The sequence below is a fragment of the Monodon monoceros genome, unplaced genomic scaffold, assembly GCF_005190385.1.
Source record: "Monodon monoceros isolate NGI ecotype Baffin Bay Population unplaced genomic scaffold, NGI_Narwhal_1 Super_Scaffold_17, whole genome shotgun sequence".
Classification (NCBI taxonomy): domain Eukaryota; kingdom Metazoa; phylum Chordata; class Mammalia; order Artiodactyla; family Monodontidae; genus Monodon; species Monodon monoceros.
Window position 1 is genome coordinate 32385958 of NW_021703773.1, and position 10374 is coordinate 32396331.

Here is a 10374-nt window from a genome sequence, read left to right on the forward strand (position 1 = left end):
ACAATCAAGTAGAATTTTTATGTTTGTATTTTCCTTATCTGTTTATGACCTTGGGCTTATATCATATACATCTTCCTGCAACTTGATTTTTCTCACTTACAGTTATGTCATGAAATCGCTTTAAGGCACCCGATGTACATCAGTTGATCCTTGTGACTGCCTCGCACATCCATGGGGGATGTTCCATGATTTTGTCATCAGGGTCCCTACTAGTGCTTTAGTTCATTTGCAGGTTTATTCTCGTTACAATGAGGTTCATCCTCATTACAATGAGGTTCATCATAGCATTCATTTTAGTAACCTCTCCCTTCAAATGTTTACCATATAAATAAATAATAGTTGGTAAATCTGTGTATTTCCTGGAGTCTTATTAATGGGTCACAGAGGTATTTGTTTTCAATGTAAATAGACATTGCCAGTTTTTTTTCAAAAAAAGCTATATACATTCACCTTTACACCAGTTATGCGTGCATCTCTGTTTATTCATTATCCCTATTAGTGCCAGCACTATTATTATTTTATTTCTGATAATCTGTGCAGAATTACCGTGTTCTTTTCAGTTATGATTAAAATTTACAATTTAATTTACCACTTTTCTTGTGATATCCTATATATATTTATGTGTTTGTGGCTATTTGATCATCGTTTCTGTAAGCTGTCTACTAAAGACCATTTGCAAACTTTTTTGCTGGGTCTTTTTTCACATATAAACATGTAGAAACTCTTTCTACTAAGGCTGCTGTAATGAACAACTCCTGGGAGCCCAACTGTACCTCCCTTCACATTTTAGTCTCGAATTGTTTACAAAAACCACAATGTAATTTATACAAGCTGGAATCATGAAGCAGGGTAGCCCTAATACATATGAGAGAGAAAATAAATACTATACATATGATATGTAAATTATATGCATTGCAAATATTTTCCCAGTCTATACTTTGTCTTTTGGTTATCTTACCCTATATGTTTTATATAACAAATATTTCTATAGTTTTCATTGTAATCCAATAATTTTCCTGTCATACTTTCAGAAAGTTCCTACTTTCTAGTTTATTTCTTTGGTCTCCTAAAATCTTCCAACACTTTTTATTTTTACATTATAATCTTTAACTCATCTGAAATATATATATATATATATATATTCTTTTTTTTTTTTTTTTTGTACGCGGGCCTCTCACTGTTGTGGCCTCTTCTGTTGCGGAGCGCAGGCTCAGCGGCCATGGCTCACGGGCCCAGCCGCTCCGCGGCATGTGGGATCTTCCCAGACCGGGGCATGAACCCGTGTCCCCTGCATCGGCAGGCGGACTCTCAACCACTGTGCCACCAGGGAAGCCCTGAAATATATTTTTGTATATGGTGTGAGGTACAGTTCTACATAAATTTCTTTTAAATGGACAATAATTTGTGTCAGCCACAGTTTTTAAACTACACAATATTTTCCTGTTGAATTGAAATATCTTCCTTTTCATGTATTGAAAGTTTATATACTCTGCAGTCTATTTCTGAAATCTGTTCTCTCTACTTATCTTTTTCTAAGTCTGTTCCAATAGCATACTAACTTGATTATAGTGGCTTTATATTGTTTTTAATATGTCATAAGGGAGGACTCTTCACCAGTCTTCTGTTTGCATAAACTACATTGCTAATATAGATATTTATTCTGCAACATAAACTCAAAAGTTTATTTTAGCAAATTACAACACTGTTGAGACTCTAATTAGAATTTAAGAGTATACATTATTTTTTCTTGTTTTCATTTTCTTTCTGTTAAGATCTCAATATTTTTTCAGCATTTTTTTTCTTTCACATTTATTTCATTTTTATGCAGTTTTAAGCTAGTGATATACAAATCTTAAGTGCCACCTCATTGAAATTTAGTATGATAAACAGGAGAGTTTCCTTAAGATTAAAAATCTCTGCTCATTGAAAGAGACTTTTAAGAAGGTTAAAAGCTTGATTGCAGGGAATTCTCTGGCTGTCCAGTGGTTAGGACTCTGAGCTTCCAGTGCATTGCAGGGGGCCCAGGTTCAATCCCTGGTGTCTGGGGACCAAGATCCTGCAAGCCAAAAACAAAAAAGAAAGAAAGAAAAAAAGTTGCAGACTAGAAAATATTTTCAGTGCATAATTTTTTTAAAGAAACAATACACACAAAATATATGAACTCCTACAAATAAAATATAAATAGCTGAATCTACAAAAAGCAAGAAAATCAAATACAAAAGCAAGGTTTAGAATATTCCCAGTGTTCCTGTGCCTCACTTGTGCTCACTACAAGCCAATGCCCTTAAAGAAACCATATGTTTGCTTCTATCCCCATAGCTGATTCTGCTAATTCTTGAAATTTATGTAAATGGAATCACATGGTTTTTTACTCCTTCGTTTCTGAATTGCCTCTCTTAACACTGGATTTCTGCTAAGTGCATCACCACGAGTGGGATTATTGGGACTGCTTAATTCTCTTTGTTCTTCTGTGTAACATGGGTCATTTTCTGAGCGTGTTCAAAAATTTCAATTTATCTTTGGTGTGTCTAGGGGTGTGTGTGTGTGTGTATATGTGTGTGTGTGCGGGGTATTGGTATTTATTTTCCTTGGGATTCTTTGAGTCTTTAGAATCTGTTATCTGATTTCTTTCATTACTTCCAGGAAATTTTCAGCCATTTTGTCTTCTAATATTTCTTCTGCTCCACTCTCTCTCTACACCTTCTGGGACTACACTTCCATGTACATTAGACCATCTGATATTGTTCCACAGCTCTAGGCTGGTCTGTTCATTTTTTTCCCATTCTTTTCCTTTTCTTTGTCCATTAGTCTGGATAACTTCTCACAACCTATCATCAGCATTGCTGGTATGTTTTTTAACTGAAGAAACTCAGTTTCTGATATCATTTTATTTCTAACTCTTCCATTTGACCCTTGCTTACTTTTCCAGCTTTCTGCTCATAATCCTCATCTTTTCATACAAGGTGTGGACATTTTCCATTAAATCTTTTAACATATTGCAGTTATTTTAAAGCCTCTCTTTGGATTTCAGATTACTTGGTTGCCTTGCAACTTAAATTCTCTAATGGGATCAAGAAAAGTTACACTTTGTAGACAATTGAGCTCTTTTTCATTGTTTGGGTATGAATATTATCGTTTGCATCTTTCTGTACTAAGTGATAGCAGAGGTATACTGTGTATTTATTTTTAATGGCTACTACTAAAAAGTTGACAAAACTGTTAGACAAATTTAAACACCCACCAGCATTGTCTGTAAAGATAACAGGTTTCTCCAATCCTCATTTATTCTTTGTGGTTTTCATGTCTCTTAATTGTAACTGTTCTGGTGGAAATGAAGTGATATCTATTGTGATTTTAATTAGCATTTCTTTAATTAGAATTGATGGTTACTGTCTTTTTTACGCTTACAGTCATTTGGACATCTTTTCCTGTACTGAATTTTCTCAAGAAATATGCCCCCCCTTTTATTTTTTCATTTTTTGTAAATTGTGGTGTCTATCTTTTTATTTGTAGTTATAGTATATTCATCTTTTTAAAAATGTACGTATTGAAAACATCTTCTAGTATGCAACTCGTCTTTTAACCTCTTAAAAGTTTCTTTCAATGAACTGAGATTCTTAATCATAAGGATTATCATTATCACTTTCATGATTCTTTTTGCTTCTTTTTGAGAATCTTAGTCTATTAAAATAACACACAGATATTCTCCTAAATTTACTCTAGAAAATTTATTGCTTCAGATTTCACAGCTAGGTCTATGATTAGAACTAATTGTATGTATGTTGTGACTGATGGGTCTACTTTCACTTTTTTTCAATTGGATATCTTCCAAATGACCCATATCATTTATTGAAAAGACCATAATTCCCTCATTGAATTAGAGTGCTGTCATTGTTGTAAATCAGATAACTCCATAAATTAGGTCACTTTGGATTCACTGTTCTCTTCCATTGGACCATTTATCTGTCATTTTGCTAATACTAACTTTCTACTAAATCTTCATATCCAGTAGTAGAAGTTCTCCATCTTGGAGAAAATTGATGTTTAACAATATTGATTCTTCCTATCCATGATCATATTATAACCCTTCATTTATTTATATGTTTAAAAATTCCTCTTAGGAATTTTTTTGCTGTTTGCAGTTTATTTTCATATATTAACTGCTCATAATTCTCATATAACTCATAAAAATATATTTTCAAATTTATTTGAAATATATATTTTCAAATTTCATTTTCTCTTTGCTTGATAATTGTTCATCAAAGTATGACTAAGTTTTGTACAGTAATATTGTATCCAGAGACACTGCTGATCTTAATACTTATTTTTTAAAATTATTTTCATTCTATACGTATTTCCTGTGAATAATGGCAATTTTTTTAAGACCTATAACATTTTTTCTTTACTTTTTATTTTTCATGGCAAGGACCTCCAGAGCAATATTAAATAAAAGTGGTAAAAGTCTGAATTCTTACTTCACTCCTCAACTGAAGGGTAAAATATTCAATATGCCCCCATTAGTATCAGTAATAATTGTAATGGTTTTAAATAGGTGCTTCTTATCAGATTAAGGAAGTCCTCCTCTAATTTAGTTTGCTGAGTGTTTTATTTGTCTCTTCTTTAATCATATGGTTTTTAAAATTAGCAGTGCCCTTTCTGCATCTCTTAAAATGTATTTTTCCCCTTATTTTGATAGGGATGAAATTTATTTGTTTATTTATTTTGAGTGATATATTGCAATTCCAGGGTAAACCCTCAGCTCATCATGATGTGTTATCCTTTTTTACAAATCACTGTATTTAAATTAATAATATTGTATTTAAGATTTTTGCATAATTTTAATAGGAGAAACAGAGTCTATATTTTATTTAAAGTCCTTATTAAAGTCATTTAATGTCCTTGTTAGGTTTGTATCAAGGTTATGTTAACTTCATAACATGAGTTGGACATTGATTCCTTAATTTCTAGTCTCTAAATAAATTTGTGTAAGATTAGTATTATTTATTTCATCAATGTTAAGAATTCCCACTGAAACTACTAAGAGTTTTATATATTTGGGAAATTTTTAATGACAGAGTCAATTTCTGAAGTAGCTATAGTCTGTATAGAATTTCTATTTCTTTTTTGAGTTTTTTTTTCTTTTGCTTTTCAATGAATTTGTCCATTTAATTTAAATTTTCAAATGTATTATCCTAAAATTATTATAATTTTTTTAACTTTTACTAACTGCAGTACCTATATTGATGTACCTTTTCATTAGTGATATTGATAAGTATGTTTTTTTTTCTTTTGTGTTTCTTATAAAGTCTTCATAGTGACTTTACCAAATTTATAATCTTTTAAAACAACCAATATTTGGCCTTTCTGATTTTTCTTTATTGCACCGTTGCTTTTTTGTTCTGTAGAGTTATTTAAGACTTTATTGTTTAGAACAGTATTAAATTTACAGAAAAATTAGATTTACATAAGATAGTATGGAGAGTTCCCATAAACCTCCTCAACAAGTTTCCCTTATTATTGACCTTTTTCAGTAGTACGGTACATATGTTACAATTAATGGGCCAGTATTGATACATTATTATTAACTAACCATAGTATCAGTAGTTATTCAAATTTCCTTAGTGTCTACCTAGTGTTTTTTTTTTCTTTTTTTTCTGTTCCAAGATCCCATCCAGGATACCACGTTACATTAACTTTTCATGTGTCCTGGTTCCTACATTGCATTTTATATAATTGACTTCTGCCTTTATCATTTTATTTCTTTCTTTATACTTTGAGTTTCATTTTCTGTTCTTTTTTCTAATTTCTTGAACTGATAGCTTATATCACTGTTTTAATTTTTTTCTGTTATGTGTATACAAAGCTATAAATAACTTTAGCTGCACTGCACAATTTTGATATGCTGTATTTTCATTATCATTGAGTTCAAAATATTTTCTAATAGTTCATTTTGTATTTTCTTCTTTTAACCATGTTTGTGATGAAATGTGTTGTTTAATTTCTAAATATTGGGGTTTTCTATTTATCTCTCTGTTATTGATTTATAGTTGAACTCTCTAAGTTTTTGATAGCATAATTTTAATCAATTGAACTTGTGGAGAATTTTCTTCACAGCAAGATAGGATCTAATTTACATGAATATTCTCTGTGCACTTGTAGAGAATGCATATTCTGCAGCTGTAGGAAGTAATGTTCTTTGAATATCAATTAGGTGAGTTGGTTAATTGTGTTGTTCAAATTCTACATTACTGAATTTTTTTTGGTCAGGTTCTTCTATTATTTAGAGAGGTGTGTTAAGATCTCTAATGTAATCATTCATTTTCCTCTTTTTTACCTCTGCTTTTGGGAATTTTCTGATGGAAATCCTACTAGTGATGATAATCTTGAGCAATGCATCTACTGATCTGTTTTGCCAGGATGTGGAAATGACCAGAGATACGGATCTATGCTAATTTATAAGCAGTAGCTCATAGGTTTGCCAGATAACAAAGACTTAAAAAGAACATGACCTGAGTACTGGGGACTACGGTATGTAGGGGAGTGTATATGGAAGGACTCCTAAGAATGGAGACAATGTGTAAGACATCTGTATACAATTACATGTTCATCAAAGGGTCCACTGAAGAAGAGGTTCTCCATAATCAGGGGGAAAAGATGACCCATCCTTTGGAGCTGTGTCAGCCATTTCTCCAGCCATCCCAGATTCACGCGCAATGTAGTCATGATAGAAAGGATGAGATAACAAGGATTACCCCTGGCCAAAGCTATTCTGGCTACCGCTACTGCTTAATGCCTAGTCTACAAACAGTATATGTCAATGTTGAGCTTCCTATATACGCCCCTGCCCAGGGGAGGGGAGGGGTCCTATAAAATCACTTTGCTGGGGAGGTACCAATTTGTCCTCATTGAAATAGACACATATTCTCTATGTGCATTTTCTTTTTCTACTGGAAATTTCTATGTCAATGCTATCATAGATAGATAGGTAGATAAATAGATATAATGCCTTACTCACATTATTGGCATCATATAAAATATTAACCAAGCAACTCATTTTATAGAAATAAAAATTAATTATACTCCACAGAATTCACTGACTTTATCTCACACCACTTCACACAGATCTGCCAGCATTATAGACTTTTGGAGCAGTCTATGGAAGACAATATTATGGCACCAGCCAGGAGACAACAGGCTCTGAAGTGAGCAGTTGCGCTGGATGTGGTGTATGTTCTGAACCAAAGTCCAAAATAAGATGCAGTTTCTCTAAAATAAGAACATGTGTGTCCATTGATAAAAGTGGGGATGACTCCTCTGACTATTATTCCTCATAATCCGTTTTAAAACTTTTGCTTCTCCTTCTGTAGCTTTGTTCTCCCCTAGTTCCCAAGGGAAGAGAGTTTAGTCTGTAGTCAGAACAATGGTACCTTTGTACTGTAAGCTTGCCGTCTGCCGGTGAACACGGTGGGTTGCTACTACCACTGAAGCACCAGGCATGTTAAGGTGTTACTGCACTGGGAGGTGTGATGGATCCTGATTTACCCAGGAGAAATATGGCTACAACCAGGGCAGAGAAGACCATTCAGGAATCCAAAGAGGTCTCTCCAAAGCTTCCAGTAGTCAAAGTTAATGGAAGACTATAACAACCCACGGTAGCAGGACCCCAAACAGCGCAGACCCATCAGGAATGATGTTTGGTTCACCGCACGAAGTAAACAGCTCCTTGACGAGTCTGTAGTCAATCTGGGGAAATAACACTGTCACATATTTAACAACTATGACTTTATCTTAAGATGCACTCTAAAATTATGGGGCAAAGTCTATTTGAATTATAGTAGATGAGAAATTAGGATGAGCTATTCAGGAAGATGTAGAATTATTTATTTTTATGTTTATGAATTTTCTATTAATCTATATTTATTATTGATAGCAAATAACGCTAAAATACATCTTTTATCCTGTGAAGTTTAATCTGATATACTTGCTAATGAAAGAATATAAACTAAATAATATTTTTAGTAACATTTTCATTCTTCTGGGAGAGCATTATACCTAAGCAGGCTGCAAGCCTCCACAAACATTCTTGAGATAATCCATCAGGAATAATTGTTGAATATTTATATTTCTTCCCTGGAAATATAGCAAAAATAATTTACCATATACAATAAGTGTTTTCCAAAAGAATCAGTAGTTTGAGTTTGATAATTACTTTGAAGAAGATTCAGATCTGCCTCATGGAAATCCATGAATCTGTGCATTTTCACATATGGAAAAGGATTTACTGCATAATCAGAGTCAACTACCAAATGAATGAATAAGAGATGAGTTAAAATAATCAATTTCTGTTCTAAAATTTTTCACTAATGTACCAATTACAGCTCTTATGAGAGAGGAGAATAAAAAGGCATGGAAGTATAATTTTAAATTGTCCACTGTACATATAAACTCTCTTTGAATGTTCATGTTCTTAGACGATCATACAAATTTCGCATTCTACTCCATAATACAGCTGCATTTATTTTAATATAAAATACTTTGAACTGCCTGTTATAGAGTAAGATAAGCTCCCCATAAATCTGTGTCCCGTTTATTCTATAACTCTGTGTATTTCTAGGAACATAGCCATCTACCACAGTACAACTTATAGAAAGTTTTTAATTGTGGCAAAGTAATAACATACTTTTTGCTCACTACATAAAAAAATTTATAACCAGGAAATAAAGATCTTGCAAGCATGGTATTCAACTGAATTCATTTCAGGTCACATACCAATATGTTGTCAGTTTTATGCATTGGATTTGGGTAAGTGTAACACATGCAACACATTTAATATTAAATCAAAGGGAAAGATCTTTCTAGAATCTGTAATATCTCTAGTCACTCTAATGAAATTATCATAATCTGTATTACTGAATAGAACACATATTCTAAACAATTTCTGGGACTTAAAAGTATGTATTGAAATTAAGAAGGAACTCTGTGCCATGGAATCACCTCTCTGTTTCTATGAGCCATGTCTTACTATGACAGTTCATTAAATATGCTTCACTTGATCAGTCACATGCTTGTCTTGTTAACTTGATTTTCTTCCTTTGTTAGTGACGTTCTTCTCCTGTTCAGATCTTAGTTGGAAATAATACTTTCTGAAAAAGTGTTTTCTAACCCTCTCTTTCTTTACCCTTGCTGACTGACACCCTGTACTACCCTGTAGTTTTCAGATTTTCCTGCCAGACTGTACACTCCGTGGGGAAGGATCTATGTCTTTGTTACTACATGTATCTTCATTAACTAGGACAGCACTGTTACTTGGTAGGTGCTCAATAAATATTTTAAATGAACGGATGATCATTGAATGATGAAGTACAACTTGAATCATGGTGATGCTTGGAAGGAGAGTAAATGAGTGAAAATCTAAAATTTGCTTTTAACATCATTTTTTGCCTTTTCAGTTGAAATCTTAAAATGAAATGAAAGCTATGCAGCAGAAAGCCAAGCAGTGATTCTCTGCTTTACTGATCTTGATACAGAAAAAATGAGAACCGCTATGCGGTCTGTAGCAGTTACAAGGAAATTTACAAAAATATACTCAAATACAGCTGAATTCTTAAGAGCAAGTAATTATGTAGATTTGGCTGCAATTTTCAAACTACATTTACTTTCGGATGTTTTGCTCAAAATGAGACAACCTAGTCTCCGATTTCTTTTTTCTGGTTTAACGTGTCTCTGGTATCCAGCTATAATGCACAGTTTTAAGTAGGGATTTAGCTATGCATATAGCATTGTTTCTCTCTGGCCTCCAGAAAGTTTTCCTTGCTGTTCTTCCTTCTGGTCCTAAAGAAAGTGAAGCTTCAGTGCTAGCATGCTTCCTTTATCCATTTCAAAATATTCATTGAATGTCTACCACGTGCTAGAAAATTTTCAAGAAGCTTCTTAGGAATTTATTTATTGACGGCCCAATTCTCTTCCCTATTTTGTTTACACTGTTGCTCATATGCAATGCTGATGTAATTGTTTTGCAATGTCAATGTGATGAACTTGGTGTTAAGCCTAACAATAGGCAGAAGACTAGGTCACGGGACTACTTCTTTATTTTATTTTATTTATTTTTTACATCTTTATTGGAGTATAATTGCTTTACAATGGTGTGTTAGTTTCTGCTTTATAACAAAGTGAATCAGTTATACATACACATATGTTCCCATATCTCTTCCCTCTTGCGTCTCCCTCCCTCCCACCCTCCCTATCCCAACCCTCTAGGTGGTCACAAAGCACAGAGCTGATCTCCCTGTGCCATGCGGCTGCTTCCCACTAGCTATCTACCTTACGTTTGGTAGTGTATATATGTCCATGCCTCTCTCTTGCTTTGTCACAGCT